Source organism: Ptychodera flava, chromosome 10 (genome assembly GCF_041260155.1).
Source record: "Ptychodera flava strain L36383 chromosome 10, AS_Pfla_20210202, whole genome shotgun sequence".
Lineage (NCBI taxonomy): Eukaryota > Metazoa > Hemichordata > Enteropneusta > Ptychoderidae > Ptychodera > Ptychodera flava.
The window spans coordinates 26,570,014-26,592,349 of record NC_091937.1 but is presented as its reverse complement, the minus strand read 5'-3'; the positions used below and the strand labels follow the sequence as shown (position 1 = coordinate 26,592,349).

The 22,336-nt window shown below is 36.2% G+C and overlaps 1 protein-coding gene across 1 annotated transcript in view; it reads right to left on the bottom strand.

Annotated features, from left to right (window-relative positions):
- LOC139142366 (high-affinity lysophosphatidic acid receptor-like) overlaps nucleotides 1–22,336 on the bottom strand; it is a 64,216-nt gene that overhangs the window by 14,227 nt on the left and 27,653 nt on the right. The gene's annotated exons all lie outside the window — the stretch shown is intronic.

Sequence of the window (22,336 nt, the reverse complement as noted above, 5' to 3'; positions counted from 1 at the left end):
AAAAAGGGGAAACTGAAAAAGAATCTGAATCTAGGCAGGATCCGTATAACCAGATTATTAACTTGAGCACTGTAATTTTTTCCCAAAAAATATCAATTTTTATGAAATTTTCTGTAATTTTTTCCAATATTTTGGACCAAATTAACATAAATTTTCATGGGCTACATTTTTTGACCAAAATTTTGGTAAAAATCAGAAAAAAAATTGTCTAGATCTGAAAGAAATTGTTGGTGTTTTATTGTATAAAGGCAACAATATCGACTTTGGCACTCAAAATTTTATTTCCGTTGTACTGTATGATAGAGTAACAAAAACCATTAATACTCAGATTTTCAATGCCTGATATATTAGACAAGTTGTCTATACAGAGAAATTTGAAGCTTGTTATACTATAGCCAAAGTTTGTTGTTTGTTGAAAGGGCACAAACTGCAATAATTCACATTTAATGGTCCGGAGCATTAAAGAGATTTTGTTTCTGTCATCTAATTCCCAGTTTGATAAATGGCATATTAGATTTGGCTCACGAACACAGGCTGAAACAGATAATATTTCCAGCTTTTTAATGTGGTGTTCAGTGCATGAAATTCACCCTTCACTGAAAAATGAGAAAATGTTGAGTCTTAAATTCAGCTAGCAAATATTTGAAAGACGCTATCGCTGTGCATACAAACGCAATTATGTGGTTGTGTATTGTGTTGACATGACGTCTAAATGTCTGAGATGGTATCAGTAACCTGGCATTTAAGAGACATTTGAGTATGTGTGCTCATTTTGTGCAAACGTAGGAAGATAAAACTGTCAAACTTGACAACGTTGTCAGAGAGTTAATGATCGAATCTTTGTTATCAACATGAACGTGCAACGTCAAGTCCCATATTGCTAATCAAAAATCAAGAATGCCACAAACAATGTCACACACTTTTAAATAGAGAAATCATGTTGAACGAAGTTCCAAAATCCTAGATGATGTCTAAGAAAATAAAAGCGGGTTGATTGTGAACTCATGCAATTGGCTGAGTGCTATTGCAAAACAAAAAAAAATGTTTGAGAAGTAACAGTAAAAGACAATAACTTTTGCTCAAAGTTTCCTCAATGAAACTTTCAACCATTCTCTTACCAAATCAAGAACAAAATTCAGGGATAACTGTGCAAAGTTTGAAACCAGTGAAACAACTTATCTAACATATACTGATATTTGAAATTCAAAATGGCCGCCATCCCAGGTGGTAACTCAATGGGGAAAAATAAAATTTTCGATTTTCAAAAAAACTAAGACCTTGAAAACTTTTCTCCCTCCAAGAGCTTTAAAATGAGCCCCACAGCTGGTCAAGCAATAAAGAAATGTAAAAGTCTGAGATTCCGAATATCGGTCCCCGAAGTGCATTCTACCTTAAAGGGATAAGAGTTATCAAAGAAGATTATGGCTTGACTGTTTTGTTCTTCACCCGAGCAAAATGTCAAAAAATATTAATTATTTGATGTGCTTCAGGAACCTTGCTTTTGTAATCTCCCTAGTATGCCAAACCTGACAAACAAAATTCATTCAAGATATTTAGGGGAGGAGTTCATCTTCCTTTTACGTCAAATATACATTAAATTGATTGAATCATACAAGGAAGTGTGTTTCAATTTTTTTTTTGGACAAAATCAATGCACTATACGACACACTCAATTCACATTAGGGTAATGGCCACTCAGAAAAGAAAGTTTTAAACTTGGCTTTTACTTAGCTCCAGGAAGCTTTACAACTTTTCTTTCACATTTTAAATTAGGGGTCACAGGTGGGATTCTTTGTACCTTAAATACGATTTTGTACCCTGAGTGAGTCACAAATGTCTCAGGCGGTCAACCTTATTTTCAACATGGCGGCAGTCTACAGATAAAACACATATGATTACAGAAGCGCAAGTAAGGTTTAGGTTATACAGAAATTTCATACAAGGAATGCCTAAAAAGATGAAAGACGCATGCATTTAGCTAGTATAGGAACAATAAGATACTTTTTCCATGACAGGGATTATCTTTGCATTAAAGTATTTATTAGATCACTATCTCAAACTCAGGCTGTAGTAGAAAGTCGACTTTTTACCCACAATGCATTTCAATATTATGCAGTTTGACCCCTCAGGCTGTAGTAGAAAGTCGACTTTTTACCCACAATGCATTTCAATATCATGCAGTTTGACCCCTCAGCATGAGACAAACGCTACTTAAGGTAGTGAGAATTCCGGAAGCAAATTTTTGTAGATTTACAAATGATATTTGAGATTCCAAACATAGAAGATTCTGTTAGTCAACTCCATGGGAAAACAAATTTTTCCATTTTTTCGCTGAAGCAAATCACTTATTACAGTTACATAGCTTGAAAATGAGTCACATAAGCTGCAAATCATGTATTAACACCATGGGAATGTATCAATATATTACGTTTGTTTTCATGAAAGTCTCGTTAAAATATTGTAATGAACTTCTCATTCTACTGATTCAGATTAAAAAAAAAAAAAATTTTCAAGGATAGAGGCATTTAAATTTTAAAAATGCTTTGGCCAAAATGTTACATCAACAGCCCAAACCCAGCCTAAACTTAATGACCAGTGCCAGCATCAACTCTATGTTGCTAGGCAACGGTTGCTAGACGACGAGAGAGAAGCCCTATGGCAGCTGTTACTCAGCGGACAGGCCCCGGCACTCTGTAAGAGATACTGATTTATTTTCTGACCCCATGAATCCAAAGCTCGACCGAAAAAAAACATAGCTGTGTTTGTTGACCAAGTGAATTTTAGAAAAATTTCCATCACCAACAGCACTACACGATCCTTTTATCATATTGTACAAGAGAGAAAAGGATATATTGACATGAATTATATTATACAAGTATATTGATGGTGCAAATGCAGTGATCTAATTGGTCGAGACATGAAAGAAACCATGGTATATTCGTGATATACCATAGTTGGCACACGCGTGAACTCTTGGCAGAGCAAAAATCCTTTTTTGACGTTCCATCCCAGAATTTTGATATACTGTTATGACATAATAGCAATAACACACACCCAGCAACAGTATACCACTTGATTTTGACCATTTCACTTCATATATGCACTTGCTATCGCTCATGCATATATGTCGTGAACTGGTCAAAATCTCGTGCTATGCTGTCGCTGGGGGTGCTTTATTGCTTTATATATCTGAAACAATGAAAAATACCGTCAATGACGCTGTACCTTCTCTAATGTGTGGCCAGGTCAGGTAATTGGTTGTTGGCATGGAGTTGTTGGTAAATAGTTGATGATGTAGGGGCATGAGGTGGGATATGGACCCAAGAACCCAAAAGATGATTAAATACATCAATCAAAAAAATTCTAAGCTACTGTATAAACTGCCTAAAGATAGTTCAATGTGGAAAAAAGTTAAACAATTCAGAAATAAGAATTAACAGTCCAAAATAGTAATGACGCACTTCCTTACTGACCTGAGTGCATGTGAAATACACAACCTGGCATCTGTAAATTAAATGTATACCAAGTGATCATTTCCAGTCACTTTTAACTGTTTTTAATGGATTTTCCAAAGAGTCCTGTGGAAATGATGAAAAACGCCTATCTGGTCTTGTGTTTGTATAACCTCATGGCTGATAATTGTCATAGTATTGAAAAAAAAAATGAAAGTGAAGAAATTACTGTTTTTAATAGGCATATTTTCCTTGAAATACATGACCGTGTAAAGAATATATGCTAAAAGTGTTTAAGAGTAAATTTCTTTTCAAAAAATAATTTAATTTGTGACCAAAGGATTTTTATTCTTTGAGTTTACAAATTCAAACATTGCAATTTGTTCAATCATCTTGTGCAGTGCAAAATTTATAAAATGACTGAAAAACAAAAAAAATTGGCAGAATTACAGTCTTTGTGATGTAAAATTATGGGTTGACATCACGATAACTGTTAATCTGTTTGAAGTACTAATATACTATAATTTAAAAAAGAAAAATTCATGCAGAAACGGTAAAATATATTGTCAGCAATGTAGTGTTAATTTTGACTTTACATCAAAATATGCCTTTGCTGGATACCAAATATATAGGGCGAAATATCAGCCATGTTCAGCAAAATCCACACAACAGCATTGATCCTTTTCTAATTTGATTTGATTTGATTTGCTTATGTTATCCTTGTATGACAGTCAGTACAATATGGAACTTGAACACAACACAGTGAATAAGTATGCTGTAAATGAAATGGTGTGGCTGCATCCACATGCAGCAATAGGAGTGCCTTTGTCTCTCACCCCTCATTTCCAACCTGTCCCATCCCTGAAAAAATAGTTTGGTCTTATATTTATAATGTTAATAATTTCTGTATTTGTTAAAATGTGCGCATCTCAAAAACTTTTGATCATAAACATTTTCATTGTTTTTTATAGCTGACCAATCAGTTAACCTGTTTATTTTGAATATTTGCGCATTTTTCCTCAGTATTTGACATTTTCTGAATACCTTCTTATTCAGTTTGTCATTTTCTAAAAGTTTAAATGCTCCATTGTGTGGTCAAGCTTTCCACAAGCATCAAATGTGGTACTTCATATAGGAGGGTCTGCCTCTAGAGGGCGGGCATCATGAACACTCCTGTGTTTGTTGGTTAATTCCTCCACGTAGACTTCTGATTGTACTGTAAACATTGAACATGGCCGACGTCGATTTTCCTGTCTAAAACTTTCACTCATTTTCGTTCATATGACTCTGAAACTCCAGGAAACGATTGGGAAGAAAGGGTTATCTTGAAATATTGAGGTACTCGCCGATATTTTGCAAAATTAAATGAGAAAAAAATGCAAGGAAAATGCCGACAGGCTTACACAATGACAGTTTTCAGACTCGGAGGCATATGATCATCTCTGCAGATTATGCAACAGGCCCAGATCACGTGAGGCCATGAGGGGATATCCACGCAACTCAGTACCAAACAAAAGCGCTCACAGAGTGAGCAAACACAAAGTGAGTACCCCTAACGTCAGCTCAGTAGTCTGTAATAGATTGTAGTCAACTAAGAAACCTTGGAGAAAGGCTTAACACTGTGGCTATGCCGCTAAGTCCCTTTTGATTTTTGTCATAGCTCAAAATCGTTCTCCCACACCTCAACCAGAGCCGTGAACACCCCCACCAGTTTATGATATGACCCATCACAATGGCATGCCGTCAACGGATCTTGACAGACGGAAGTCTTGACAGACGGAAGTTCTTGACAGCAGCATATTGGTTTTCAACTCTAATACCTTCTCTGTCTATAAATAGACACGAGAAGGTAAAAATGATGATGGGAGTTGAAGGAGGGATCATCACCTTAGTAATGAAAGGAAGTACATTCTGGTATTAAGACATGTACATCACAAGTGTCCTTCCTAAGACACCTTGAAAAGCAATTACAGCTTATTTTGAACTTTTGATAAGATCTTTATAATTATTGTAAATTGTTCTCTGACGCATTTACATATGTTCTTAATCTTCGCCTTATCTTGAAGTGCAAAGTATCTGCCTCGCCAATACCAACATGTGCGCCCTGGTATACATGAATAATATGAGCTGTTATTGTTAACGACTGAATTCTTGTCTGGACTAAAATTCAGTTGTCAATGATAACACTGTGCATTACACACAGAGAATGTGTCAACAAACTATTACGAACTTTCTATTATCAAAGCCTCTCACTTTAAAAACTTTATTTCATTAGTTTAGAACTACTGATCTTTCACAGAAATTTGAAGTTCCTGCAGGTTCAGAACCTAGAAACAGCTCTCCTTCTAGAAATGAATTGTGAATCGTGTGTAGAAATCTTGGGAAACCTGTAGAACACTGGCCATACCCGGCTCTATCGTCTTTATAAAAACAATGGGGATTACTTAGGGGGCCCTCCCATGGCTTTGTGAAGCAGCGGGACCACCTAGGACTATGTTGATTTCCAAATGGTCTTTTTCATGTCCAAATGATAAATATATAAGTCACAGTGTATGTACAGTACAGTCTTTTGTACCAACTTTGAGTGGAATTGGTCTGAATGTGTGTAAATTATAGCTTTAAATTTGCACAAAATGGCTGCCTGACAGCCATACTGGATTGGATAACAAGATAAATTGATGTGCATACAATAATATGCTCTAGTGTGTTGCCCTCATACTGAGTTTGAGACAAATATGTCAAGCCATGTCCAAGAAATGGTTCTGGATGGCAGGATGGACAGATAATAAGACGCCTGGCTGGATAGACGGAACGTAAGACTTGTACGTGAGTCGCCCGCATTCTGGAATTTGTCAGTCAGGCACCAAAAAACAGATTCCTGTCTGACTACTGGGAAAAAAAATTTAGATTGAGCGTAAACAGATAATGCAATAGTTGCCTCTTAGGAAATTAAAATTTTTCGCAAAGATTGACAACAACCCCTAAGGATATTTTCTTTTTTATGTCACTTGTAAATAATCACTGTAATATCACACTAATTCTTAAAGCTGGCTGCAAGGAATGACTGAAAATAATTAATTTGACGTTGCCAAGGAAATGATAACAATTGTGATTAATGATTGTTAGATATCACCATGGAAACACTATTCATTTTTGCATTTTCTGGAGATCGGCATTACCCTACGGGCAATCCACTGTAAATGGGTCATCACCATAATTTCCCTAAAACCTCAGACTGCAAATGCTACCTAAGGAAGAACGCACCTTGGGAACAGATATTCAGACTGTCAAACTTTTACAATTCTTTTCTGATCTACCACTTGTGAGGGTTCATTTTAAAGCTCTTGGTGTGAGAAAATTTTAACAATTTCAGCTTTTCGAAAATCAAAAATTTTTATTTTTCTCCATTGAGTTAACATGGGGTCATTTTGAATTTCAAATATTGGTAAATATTGGCAATTTTGTCTCTCTAGTATCAAAATTTGCATGGTGACCCCCAATTTTTGTCCTTATTTTGAAAGAGAACGGTTGAAATACTCCTTGAGAAAAGTTTGAGGAAAAGTTTAAGGCTTTCACGTTTGAGGCACATACGACCTTGAAGAAGGAAACCTTATGATCTTTAAAACTATCGTCAAATGGCAGCCTTCCAGTTGCCATAATGTTCACTTATCCCAGCAGAGGCCTTGAAATACTCTTTTCCTGATCAAGTGTTGATGGGAATCAATCTCATCAAACTGCACTCAGGTTCCCCGAAATCTATGCTCATCTCATCGGAATCTTAATTCGATGATACCCCAGCAGTCGTTGCGCCCCACTTGTCTACTGCATTGTGGGTAATTGTCCCTGGCCTGAACTAACAGCACTTCCCCAGTGTGGCACCAGGGGACGAGTTAATGGCAATAACGGCTGTAAGAGGAGATATCTGATGTCAATCTCGCTGACTATAATGGCACTTTACTGGGAGGAACGAATTCCTAATGTGAGCCAAATTGCCTTTCATTGAGCGGTCAGACGGCCGCTCGTGCAGGAAGACGATTGTATGTTGCAGAAAATGGGGCAGAAAATTGACTTCATAAGTCAAGGACGGCCATTAAGAAGGTTTCGCTTTACACATGATACCGGTAGATTCAAGTTTTAAATGTATAAGCTGAGGCATTGTATTTCCACTCTTCCCTGACTGAACACACACTGGGACGTACATTTAAACCTTCTTCGGGCAGGCTGACGCAGGGTGCACTATTCCAGATACACTGCACACTTAAAGCCTCATTTCCGACAAAAGAACACAGAATTCAGTCTAATGACAGTGCTTGCTTGAATAATTTGCATATAATTCTTATCATTGATATATTGATCATAAACATTATTGCTGAAATTTTTTCTCTGAGACACACAATGTATTGCCTTTATATTACTAGTCAATAAACAATGTTCTTTAATAACAAATTTTCTTTTCTGTTCACACAATTCTGTCACAGGACACTCAAACATTGAAGAAATCCTCAGCTATCTAGAAGGAAAATTGCTGGTTATGCTGTAAAGGTCTCAGCCAATGAACTGTACATTGCCAACATTTTGTCTTACGATAAGAAATTACAGCAGTCCATTACAGAGCGTTGAAAAAATCTGTCTCGAGATACATCAATACCAATAATAAGCGTCAATTTGAAAGAACTTAAAGAAGTTCATCTAATGCTTATATGATATCCTTAATATTCAGTTGATAAAACTGAATTCCCAGAGTTGTGAAAAAAATTGGAAAATTATACATCGTTACTTACGGCTTGATAATGCTATGGCAAAAGATACATAACACAAATTTGGAGGAGGAAATTCTATTTTGCCTTGATAATATCTTTTATTGTTGGTTGTCATGGAAAGGACATCTAAGCTTAGTTTGCCTAAAGGCACACGATGTATGTCTGTTCAGTCGTTTTCATTTAGCTGCACTTTTGCAACACAAACAGAAACCTGATATCAATATGACAGGAAAGAAAAGGCACTTTGCCCAACAGACATCGTTTGATTATTATTGATGTTTGAAAGAAAATAGCAGTTTTTTTTCTAAGATTTGTGACGATAGAGGTAAACGGCATGAGAACCCCCATAACATTTCTGTTGTCGTCCATAAATATATTCTCATAGGAACCCCAGGTAACGTGACTGGAAAACCCTGGTGAAATTTACCAGTCTCCCATCACTGCATAGGCTGACATGATAGTGAAATAAACACTTGAGAAAAAATCTTTGCATTTCTAATATATAACGCTATGAATAGCACACATTTTGTGATTTCTTTTGAATGTGTATGTTATCAACTTATTAATCATTTATGAAGGTGACAGTTCTTCTGACCAGGGTTTGATCAAAATTAATGTTTTTCTTTCCTAGGTTCCAAAAATGAATAAATTGCTTTCCTCTTTTTCTGTTTCGTACATTTATTAGGTATTAGATGAAAATCGTTTTTTTCTTTCACAAATTATGAAGAGTTTAGTCTCAATCTACCGCTGGAAACAAAAACTGAATTGTCTGCTCCAAATATAAAGGAAGAAATCAACAAAACTGGTACAAAGTTGTGCAAATTTTGTGGGAAAACGCAGTGTTTGATCTGCTTATGAATTCAGCGTATAGTATTCAGTGAATTTTGCACACGTCATCAAATTTAATCATCCATGCACTGTAAACCACGAGTGCCTGGATTGAACAAGACCAGGGTTGATGCTACACACAGGTTTATTCTGTCCGACTGGGAACAGAACTCACTAATGCTAAACGCATGGGTTGACTACAATCCACTTTTGGTTTCATATTAAAGAAATCACAGGTGATAATGGCTTGAATTTTAACAGTTGCTGTAAGTTTTGGTGATTTTAATTCTCACTAGTTTTGTTTTTACAATATAACACTGTCTTCTGACTCCCAAAAACACGTTGAAATACATCGTATTCAGATTGTCAACTCGGTCTGTACATGTGCAAACTGTGTTGTTTATATTGTTGACAAGTGAATTCTGGTCCGGACTAGAATTCAAATGTAAACAATAACAGCGCACTTTAAACATGTAGGCGCTGGCGTGACAAGCTAAACAGTTGGGTTTACAACATGCTTAAGGGAGTAAAACAAGAACTTGCAATTGACACACAAAACGCGAAAAAATTATCAAAAGTTACAGGTTCTAGCCAACTTCTCTCCTCCTCCAGTTTTCAGTCACTCTAAATCACTGGGAGACTTTCACTTATACACTGTACACCAGCTGGCTCAAGACAAACCTGACCATCATCTGTCTGGTATCTGTACCGTACGTCCCTGTCTTTCAAGTTCCTCAAACTCAAAACTAAGTGCAGACAGCTACATGTATGAGGTAGTTTTGAATTTGTACCGGTAGGCCTAGAACTTGGCTATTCTATCATACATTACCATACTTCACATGCACATGAATGTACATTTGACTCACTTGAAATCATTTCTGACCTAATTACCTTTAATGTTCACTTTCTGCACCTTTAATGTACCAAGCTCTTTCCTTCGCCTGAAAGCCTGACACCTTTGAATTTGGTGTAATTGTACTGCAGTTCAGATCTGAGAGTCACAGGAAGCTAATATCCTGGAAAATGATCTAGGTCACAATAGGGAGGAATATTTTCATCAGGGACACACCGTTCTTGAAATAAGGTGTTTTGTAAACAATTTCTTGGTGGTCTAAGGTGGCCAGTTTTTGTCCCTCTACCATCAGGTAAATATGCAGAAAAGCCATGTTTTCACATTTGCATGCAGGGAAAATTTGGGGCGGACCATTTGATATCCTGTGGGGGAGGGCGGTCTGGAAGATTTCTGAAAAAAAAAAAGATTCCCAGTAAATGTCAATAAAAAAATCAGCCACACAAAGCTTGACAAAAAAGGTGAGAGAGTGGAAAAAAAATAATGACCAATGGATGAGGTAAAAACAAATAATGCTACCTCATCAATCTTCCAGACCCCCCTCCCCGATATCAAACAGTCCGCCCGTTAATTCACTCTTTTTTTCAGGGTGCAGAGACTCATTAGAGGGGAGTTTTTAGTTGGAAGACTGAGGGAAAGGGGATTTTGTAAATTTGATTCATTTTCCCCTCAAGATTTTAAGTGTGTTTACGATACATTAGAACAGCACTATAGCGTGTTAACACCTTTTATGCACCTCGAAAGGGAAAGACACTTTTCCTCAAGCTTTCCTCAATGAAAGTTTTGACCATTCTCTTACAAAGTCAAGAATAAAAATCAGAGGTCACTCTGCATAATTTGGTACCACAGAGACAAATTACCTTAGATTTCCCAATATCTTGGAATTCAAAATGGCCGCCATCCCTATATTAATTATGGAGAAATATAAAATTTTCAAAAAACTAACAGGGGGAGAACTTTCCTTACTCCAAAAGCTTTAAAATGAACCCTCGAAAGTGGCAGATTAGAAAAAACTATCAAACTTTTGTGAGTCTGAATATCTGTCCCAGAGGCGCATTCTACGTTGAAATTTCTAAAAAATCACTTGATAGGCTGCCAATGCTTCAAGAAAAACATCCTAAAAAGTCACAGGTACCACACTCCCTACTCATACTGTTACATACCAGGAAAATTTGCAACCAGTTTCATGCCTGCATAAACAGTCCGGTGCTGAACGGGTCTGTGGTTTTATCAATGCTGTAACTCACTATTTATGATTTCATCCTGAGAAAAGGCAATTGTTAAATACAATACCCAGCAACCTGACATTCACATGTCTGCCATTTCAAGCATGATGAATTACTGTAGTTTGAACGTAATTGTGTTTGATCCGCGAGTACATGCGTTAAATGTCAATATTTTGTCAAAAAAGAATCTGTCTGATCTTGACTGCGTGGTGTTCAAACCTCAATGTCAAATTCTCTAGTCAGAATCAAAACTGCACAGTAAGCAGATACTGTGTTAGAGCATTGAATATGTTCAACCATGCTTGAAAGGGCACGACAGTAAAATAGTGCTTTCGCAAATGACGTCCTTGTTCTCTTATCAATATGCAAAAAACCAATATTTGCCCGCAAATTTTGATTACATTTTGCTAAATTATGCATGCAAGGAAATTCAACATAATAGGCGACTGCTAATGTTATGATGTACCGTATATTTGCCCGCTAATTTAGATAACATTTTGCTAAATTATGCATGCAAGGAAATTCAACATAACAGGCGACTGCTAATGTTATGATGAACACTAAAAGACATATTAACGGCTCACACTACATGCTACAGCAACAGCCATCAAAGCAACAGTGACAAAATTTGTCAGCATTACAAGCAGCACTCAGTCCCATGTCGTGCGCGTGCAGCCACATTTAGTAGCTGCGAATGGCAAACAGCGTTATTTGCCTATGCTCCATTCACTCTAACTTGACGTATTTTCCGTTATTTTTGTTCAGCTGTAACCGACAGTTTCTTGTCCCATGCCGTGAAATCATGTCTAAATGCTTGGTGTTTAACTTTTAACCCTTTGAGTGCTTAAGTTTGCTCACTAAATTTTAGTGCAGTATTTTACCAATTTTTATGAATCTCTCTGCAATTTTTTTTTATAAGTTTGGACCAAATGGACATCACATTTCATTGCCTACAGTTTTTTTATCAGAATTTTGGCAAAATTCTGAAAAAATTGACTGGGTGATATATTATAAAGGTGATAAAAATTGATTTTGGCGCTCAAAGGGTTAAATACAGCATGTGTGTATATATAATGTTCAATCCAACGATTGAATTTTAGTTCGGAGAATTTACAATGTACTAACATTGTTGTCAAGGCCAACAGTTTGTACTTTAACATTTTTTACAATATGGGGAATTAAAAATGCACTTTTTTTACAAATTCACAAAACAAAAAAACTTGACTACATTATCAAAAGTTACAGCTATTGTCCCTCCAATATACGATTTATCCCTTTTTTTGTTGCATTGCAAAGTTTCTATTTCGGATACCTAAAAATTAATTTTGTCAGGGAGAACTGCTGTGTTGATGTTTAATAATAATTCCTGGCCTCCTCAGGAGTTTTGCATTGTACAGATATGATGAATGACTTGCACAGCTTGGCCGTTAAAAGTTAAATTGGATTAAAACGTGACCAGCAGTGTAAAAAATTCTGTCAGATACTGCAGTTTGATTTCTGAAACTCCTAGGCCCTGCTTAATTGCCAATTATCTGACATAAACGTGGCGATACAATTTGGCAAATAAAAGTTTGAATATACTGATATACTATATTTTATAGTAGATTTTTGGAAAAATCAGATAAAGTTGAAAAAGCAATATTCATTTGATAATGGGTCTGAAAGTCATAGACCGGCCATCAATTCCATTTTGGTTTTCATTTTGAATTTTATGATTCCGATGATTTCGACGCACATCTTTTAAATGTTTATATTCAACGTATTCTTGAAAATTCGTAACACCAGCTAACATGAACGTGATCAATGCCATTTCATTAGGCGGTCTTTAGTGTTCCTCGCACAAACCGGTTGCTATGGTAACCATGGCAACGACCTAATTGTCGGACCCAGAGCTGGGAGCGTAAAAAAAAAATACAGAAAATTATTAAAAAATGGCCAATCAATTATTGTACTTTAACTTGGTTACCAGGTATGTATTCTGCAAAGGTTTAATGTCAAAGGTCAGAGACAATCGGCTGGTGAACGCCTTGTGTTATAATTGCTCATTAAAGGGAGCGTGCCATGCTAAAACGTGTTACAGTAAATCACATGTTGAAACTCTGTATTTCATCCCTGGCCTGTATTGAATGATGTCAGCTAATTTTCAAGGTGTGTCTATCAGAGTATGTGTGCATCCGCTAGCTCTCTTCTTGGGTCTGCCAATAATCAATGCTGCGTTGAATATTCGAAAAAAATAGAACAAGAAATACAAATTTTGAAATTTTTTTTTCAGTAAATGTATGCTCCCATTGGTTAAAATTTAGCATCTATATTGTATCGGTACGTGAATAAAATATTCCTGCTGAAACTGAAATAATGACCACAGAAATGTGTGAGCAAAATTTGTGTAATGACGTACATGTATTATCTCAGCAAATCAGATTAAACTCAAACTTAGAGATTACTTGGTTTTTATATTTATTGTTCTTTGCTGGTGTCAAATTTGACAAAAGGAAAGAACGAATGAAAGTACAGATGGAGCTGTCTCTACATCTGATTTTAATCAGGAGTTATCATAGCCTGCGTATATGTGCCTTCTGATAGTGTGCTCAAGTTTTTATTGACGTCCAATCAATATTCAGAATTGTGAATAAATCTGACTTAAACCCTTTGAGCGCCAAAGTCAACTTTTGTTACCTTCTGAAAATGTATCCCGGTGAAATTTTTTTCAGATTTTTGCCAAAATTTTGATGGAAAACTATAGCCAATAAAAAGTGATGTCCGTTTGATCCAAAGTTATCAAAAAAATTAGAGAAAAATTAATAAAAATTGGTAAAATGTTGCACTTAAATTTTAATGGGAAAAATTACAGCACTCACAGGGTTAATAGTCTGAGAATAAGAAAATACAATTTCCTAGCAGAAGAGTTGAAGAGTGCCTTCTGTTGAATCTCACACACAAAATCCTTTATATTATTTCCTTGTCACAAAGGTTTGATTGATCTACCTGCCTTCATCACAAGCGAAGGTCATATTAATTCAAATTATCTCTAAAAACCACAGTGTACTAAGCCAGCCACGGCAAACAGCCCTGTGAGTTGAATGCATCATGACCATTCTTCGCAAGTAATGGAGTCTAAGTGATACATTCAAATTTCTATTAACATCGACAACACAACCAGGAAATTGCATTTGCCTGCATTGGTGTACGTGAGACTCACACACGGCAAAATGAACCTCTATAAGACATGTACGTAGGCGAAGACAAAGTCCTCATAAAAGTTGCACTTTTCAGACCATATTTCAAATACACTCCATAGTTTTAGATTTAGTGCTCTTTAAGACATGTATTTTCATGAACAGTGAATAGTAAACAACACCAAAGCTCAAAATATATACATTGACTCTTCTTTGTCTTGCTCTGCATCTGTGATCAACAATTCAGTGATTTGTACATTAGAAAAGATTGTGTATATGGTGTAGGTTGGCAGAAATTAGAAACTGCCAAAAGGTAAAAAACAGTGTTAGAAGATTTTTAATTTGTATTTAAACTATACTCTCTTAATTATATCATGATTTTGTGGCTAGAAGTTTGCCAGAATTTTTCCATACTACTGTATTACAATGAGCTTGTAACCTCCCTGCGACCATGTTTTCTTGAAGTAAAATATTTATTTGGTGAGGACTTTGCAAATGTAGAAACTAATATACAGTGCCTTTTCCTTACAGTTGAAAATACGTATATTATTTCACTCACTAAATTTCTCTTGTAGAAAATGAATCTTTCACTCTGGCGCATCCTTTGCGATAACTTTCAATGAATTTTCACAGCGTGATTTAAGCTGGACTCTTTGCGCTGGTTTTCTCTTCTGCTGTAATTTCTTTACTATGGACATTAAGTAGTTAATAAATTTAATAATGCTATCTAACTATTTCATCTTATAATTACCTGCAGTACACGTGTAAATATTCACACCTTGAATACGTCTTATTTTGAAAATGGCCTTTCGTTCCATAAAAAGAATACAACACAAGGTAATTGCCCCTTTCCCCCTCCCTCTCCCTTCCCCCAAGGAAGATGTTGGAAGGGGCTCAGGAGAATCAGTTGTCCCTGGTGCAATTGTAAGGGAACCAGTAAATACTACTGCAGCTGCTGTAGTGGTATTTTTATTACGGTGACATGAGGTACAGATATATACATCACACAAATAGGCAAACCTCCCAGCCCAATGGAATATACATGTCACTTTGTACCACAATGTTTGGACAAAACTGTGAATCCAAATCAATTCCCCAACGTTCAATAGGACAGGTTTATAATGCAGCAATTGAGATGATACTTGCTAGGCCACTATAGTACAGCACGCTTTTTGAAGTGTACAAATATCGGTATGTTGTTGATGAAGGTCAACACTGCATTTCAAGGTTCCTCTGAGGGTTGTTTGCACTTTCATATGATACACCTACTGAAAGTACTTTGGTAGAAAATGCAAGACTTACTATTTTGGACGAAATTTGAAGGAGGCTGATAGGGTATTTTACAACATCATGGCATTGGCGACTGTTCCCTGGGTTGCCCCAGGTTCGATTGTTAGAGGTTTTGAACAGCAAAGAGTCAAGTACTGTCGAGAACTTGACAACAAGTTGCCAGAGATGACACTAAGTGGTTGCCATGGTCCCAACAGGTGCATGTACACACTGGCAAAATGTCGTGCACCCATCACTTCTAGGAGTCAGTATCTCAATATAGAAACATGACAGTCCCTCTTTGTCATGGGTTGGAATCACAATCTTGAAGATTTGTCAAAAGTTGATATTTAGATGGGGAAGTTATGCTTCAGGTCAATACAGTTGATATAAACATCACTTTCAGATGCAAATCATGATGGGATAAAGATTACATCTTCTGGAGTGAACTATTGTAAATTTGACTCAAAGAACAAGTAGTTATTGTTTCTTAAATTAGCTAATTGTATTTTGAATAACCCTCCTATTGGCATCAAGAGTTGTGACACTGATTAATGTTAGTCCATTTTATATCATGGAGATTCTGTGGTGATGACATGTCCTAATGGCATTAAGTAAAGCCAGTTTCGTCTACAAATTGAAGTTGCAGGGAATGTTTTCATATTCATTTGAAGGAAAAATCCTGAAAGTGAAACGTTTCCAGAATGGGTTGTTAATACAGGACTGCATGCATTTCTAATTCAGAGTAAATTTGTGCTTTACCATACCACCAGACTGTTGTATTTTGCCATTGTTTTAAGTGGGATATGGGCAATTACCATCATTTTAGCCGTTTGAGAGCTGTAATTTTTCCCACCAAAATTTAAGTGCAAGATTTCACCAATTTTTATGAATTTTTCTGTACATTTTTTTATTATTTTGGATCAAATAGACATCACATTTATTTGGCTACAGTTTTCTATCAAAATTTTTGCAAAAATCTGCAAAAATTTGACTGGGGTATATTTTATAAAGGCGACAAAAAATGACTTTGGCACTCAAAGGGTTAAATTGGACATGGGCCATTATTGTTTTAAATTGGATATGGGTGATTGCAATAATGGGGTGACTGCCTTTGTTTGATAGGTGCCCGCTGTTTTTAATGGGATATTGGTGATTGCCATTGTTTACAATTGGATATCAGCAACTGCAATTGTTTTATGGATGCCTGCCACTGGTAGGTGACTATACCATTGTTTTACGAGTAATTACCATTATTTCCGATTGGATAAGGGCAATTGGCATTATTTTAATGGGATATGGGCGTTTACCAACGTTTCCAATTGGATATGGGCAATTGCCATTGTTTTATTGGATATGGGCATTTACAATGGGTAATGGTCATTGTCTAAAATGGAATATGGGCATTTTATTGTTTCCAATGGCATGTAGGCAATTGCCATCAGTTTTCACTTAGACATGGGCGACTGCCACGATTATTTCCAATGGAATGTGGGTGACTGCCAACCTAAGGAGTTTAATGCGAACACGCAGTTCAGCTCCTTTGATCAAAAAAGAAAAAATTCACTAGGGTCTATGGGAATACTATTGGTTTCCTTAAACAGCTTAACTCCTCTAAGACGAGAAATCTAATACAGACAGAGTGCTGAGTACAAAAGTGTCAAGTAGGTTAAGAATCAGAATAGATGCATGTGTGATTTCATCTTCAAGTGTGTATAGAGGCAATGCTGCCTGACGATTAACTACTTACATTTTTTTTTGGCTACCAGTGTATGAAATCTCAATGGAGACACATGAATAGAAGGCAGTGATTTGAATGTCGCTTTTACTGACTGAAAGTGCAGGTATAACACACGGCTATTTGTGACGGGACAAAGAAATGCACTGATACTGTACAATTATTGTAATGTTTGTTTCTGTAAAAAAACATCTTTTGAAAACTGTGATTCTAGGTCAATAGATCAGATATTTTTAACTGCACCCCTGAACAATCCAGTACCTACCAGTATTTTCAGCTATACTGGTATATATAGCATTTTCCTTGCAATGAATAACTACTGGTATTGTATGCGGTATACTGCGTACAAAGCACACCGAGTAGCTATTATTAAGACAAAGTTGTTAGAATATATGTGTACCGGTGCTTAGCGGGCAAATGGTTCCTACAACTGCGTCATTTCTTGTAATTCTGGGATTATAATTACATTGACCAATCAATCATGCTGTTTTCATGAGAACACAAACTGACCAATCAATCATGCTGTTTCATGAGAACACAAACTGACCAATCAATCACCATATTTCACTTCACTCACGTTCGTGCAAGATTTTCAAAAGATATGAGTATCTCGATAATGTGAGCATACAGCTTTCCCTTTGAAAATCTCTGATGGTGAAAGAAACCCTTTTTCAATAGCAGTTCTCTGGGACTGGTTGGCATTCAGTATTTAAACTCTTTTGCTGAGAACATATTTAACTCAAGTGCTTTGTATATTTGTACTCAAATCATCTATCAACTATGTGCAGCCAGGTGAATATATCCACTCAAGCGAAATAATTTTACAACATGATACATATAATATTTTTTACATGAAACAATGAAATATGCGGGTAGGGCCCGGCATAAAAATGACAGTTCATTTGGCACTCAAAATGATTGAATTTGTGGGATGAAAAAAGGCTTCATAACTCATTAAAGGGACAATTCATGAAGCTGAATCTTTTCATATAAAATTTTCATCATTGTTATTTTACAAAACAAGTTTGTGTTGTGTATTCATCTCCTTAAAGTCGGTGGACATGCAAAGCTCAGCAGTAAGCCATGGCTACAAGACAAATGCACTGCATACAATATGCAATGTCGTCATTGTCAAACAAATCGAATAGCCTTGACCAGAATTCAGAAGCAAAATTCCAAATAAAATTAGGCATAACGAAAACACAGGCTGTGTTGACGAGTAGGATACTGGGTATTTTGACATCGACTTTTGCACTAATTAAGAACTTGTATTTTACAGACAAAACAATTACTGTGTCAAATGCATCAAATATCAAAGCTGATGGAGCTGTACGATCAAAGTTTCGATGAAATATGATTTATCCATTCCTGAGCGACGAATCCCTGCGCACTGATAAACATTCCACTGAGCAGGAATTTGATCAACAAGCCATATTCACAGATCGCTTCATGGCAGAAAAAGAAATCATGCTGAGCGAAAAATCTGTGAGTACATATAAGACGCGCTGAAAGTCTTGTGTTTTCCAAAGTCTACCGGTAATTATAAGTGATCTCCTTCTTACGCTGCTTGAAGTTATCCGAGTTGCCCTTCAGAAATAATCTCTGAAACGACTAACGCAGGCAACAAATCACCCATACTACCCGATGGATGACCGCGCACCGCATGTTTCTGGCTTTCAGAAGATTATTGTAAGCATTTCTTTTGAGCACCAAAAATCGTCAACACTGAAATAAACTCCTACCTGATGTTGATACTTACAAACAAAATTGTTCACATTCAAGGAAACTGGTATGAGATTGTATTTTAAGATAAACATGGCAATGTCAAAAGATGATTGGTGATAAAGGGTTCTGGGGAAACTCTTATCTGATGTTGACAAACAAAATTGTCAAGTTCAAGGAAACTACATGAGATTGCCTTTTCAGATGAACATGGTAGTATTAACCCTTTGAGCACCAAAGTCTATTTTAGTCCCGTATATAAAACAAACCCCAGTCAATTTTTCTCCGATTTTTGACAAAATTTTAAGAAACAAGTCATCGTTGATGACACAGTCCCCACTTGTTAATGGGTACTTTGATTACAGGTCCTAAGAGAGGATAGAGTCCTCTTCATGAGGTCTGTGATCAAAATACTTTTTAATAAATTCGCTTGATACATGTCTGAGTTGTGGTTCAGGACATGAAAAAATCGTAATAAAATGGCCACACGGCGGCCATATTGGATCTTATCACAAAACAATTCAATGTGCATGTGTGTGACATAGGTCAAAGTCCTTGTACCAACTTTGAATAAATCGGTTGAGATATATGCCTGAGTTATGGCTCTGTACATGAAAAAATCGTAACAAAATGGCTGCATGGAGGCCATATTGGATCATATCACAAAACAAATTGATGTGCATAGCTATAACATTGGTCAATATCCTTGTACCAACTTTGAATAAAATCGGTTGAAACATGCCTGAGTAATGGCTCTGTACATGAAAAAATTGTAATAAAATGGCCGCCTGGTGGCCATATTGGATTGTAGCACAAAACAAATGACATGCATATGTATGACAAAGGTCAATGTCCTTGTATCAAGTTTGAATAAAATCGGTTCAGATATGCCTGAGTTATGGCTCTGTATATGAAAAAATCGTAACAAAATGGCCGCATGACAGCCATATTTGATCGTATCACAAAACAAATTGAGGTGCATATGTATGACATAGGTCAATGTCCTTGTACCAACTTTGAATAAAATAGGTTGAAACATGCTAGAGTAATGGCTCTGTACATGAAAAAATCATAATAAAATGGCCGCCTGGCAGCCATATTGGATCGTATCACAAAACAAATCGACGTGCATCTGTATGACATATGAAGTAATCCATTTACTAAGTTTGAATGAAATCGCTCCAGGCGTCTCTGAGATATCTGCGTGAACGGACGGACGCACGCACGCACGCACAGACGCACGCACGCACGCACGCACGGACACACGCACGCACGGACATGACCAAACCTATAAGTCCCCCCGGACGGTGTCCGTGGCGACTAAAAACTATTGTCAATGAAATGTGATGTCCAATTGTTCCAAAATTATCAAAAAATTACAGAAAAGTCATAAAAATTGGTAAAATTTTGCACTAAAATTTTGGCGGGAGAAAATTACAGCGCTCAATGGGTTAACCTTTAAACCCCCAAGTTCCTGTAAACAGGTCCACAATCACCATTGATAACAATGGGTTTGGGACAAACCATGGTTGTGAAAGGGTTAAAGGATGATTTGTGACAATTAGGCTTTGTATTGCGAATGAAGAACTGCAGCATTATTTCAATATCCATTATGGATGCTCAAATCTTGTGCAAAACTTGAAAAAATGCAGCTCATGCAAAACGTATAATTATACTGGCAATTTCGAGCTTCATAAATGCATGGATGTGCCTATATAATCAGAACACAACATTATACAGTTCATCACCTGACAACATAAAAACAAGTCACACATGAGTAGGCATGGCAACAAATCACCATACTAACCGAGGCCTTGTACTAACCTACACATGACCATGTTTCTAGCTTTCAAAAGATTATCATACACGTTTCATTCTTGTTTTCAAAGTTTGTTTTTCCTTAAACACCAAAACCCTAAATACTGAAATAAACTCTAATATCTGATGTTGATACTGACATGCAAAATTGCCAATTAAGTTGAAGGAAACTACAGGAGACTATATACCATGGCAATATCAAAAGGTGATTGGTGAAAATGCGCTCTGTACTGTAGTATTCCTTATGGACGAAGCAGCAGTTAACCATTTGAGTGCCATAATTTTGTCCCACCAAAATTTAAGTGCAACATTTTACCAATTTTTATGAGTATTTCTGTAATTTTTTTTTTATTTTGGACCAAATGGATATCACATTTCATTGGCTACAGTTTTTTATCAAAATATTGGCAAAAATCTTTAAAAAAAATTGACTTGGGTTTATTATTCAAAGGTGACAAAAATTGACTTTGACGCTCAAAGGGCCCCATTATGGATGTTCAAATCTCATTTACATCTTGAAATATCTGGATCATGTAAAACACACAAAGCATGGATGTGCTTATATAATCAGATGTCAACATTTCACAGTTCATCACCGGTCAACATAAAGCAAATTAGACCTTTTCAAACAAATTTATGATGGCTGTGTCTTTAAAAACGTGACGAGCCTCTGGGTATGGCAATCCCCGTGCTGTGTACAACATCCTTTCTTTACAGTTGTCAGTTTATCAGAGATCGTAATTTATCACAAAGTGTGCTGATTATTTTGCGCATGAAATGCTTTATTAATTTGTATGCAAATTTTATGCAATTCGTTGTCATGGACACAAACTGTAATATTCAGTGATTAATTCATCAGCATATCGCATTGAAAAGTCGAACTAAAAGACATCATTACCACTTTGTATACCACATTACAAAGCAAACCATCCTAACGATACCGGTAATTGCACTTCAGTGCAAATACCAAAAAACATTATGCCATATTCCTATGTTAATGAGTACTTTTTAACCAGAACTAATTTTTGTTTGCAAACAACTAGTATATATGAACAACCCAGATGTTGTCATATGCAAGTAATAGTTCATCATAAGACAATAGCTTCCCGGAATGGAAGATTTCACGGACAATAACTATGATATAGAAAACTGTAAATTTGTATCACAGATAGAAGAATATTAAATTTCTGAAAGTTTGGATATTTTTAACTATAGCATCCTCCGATATTTCTTTTCTTCACGCCAGTTTCAATCAGGTTTCAGCTCATTTGGAAAGTATTCGTTTGATGTTTGTATTTATAACTAGTCAACCTTTACCATTTGAAAATCTAAAAATAAGTTTTTTTAGAAAATATAGGTTATTTTGCAATACTGAGGATTCTATCTTACATTGATTGCAGAGACAATGCCCAGTGAAAGGCTTTTGCGAGACCTTAGTCCCGCAAATACACTAGCCTTTGACCCATAGATATGTAAACAGTACTCTAACCAATCAGA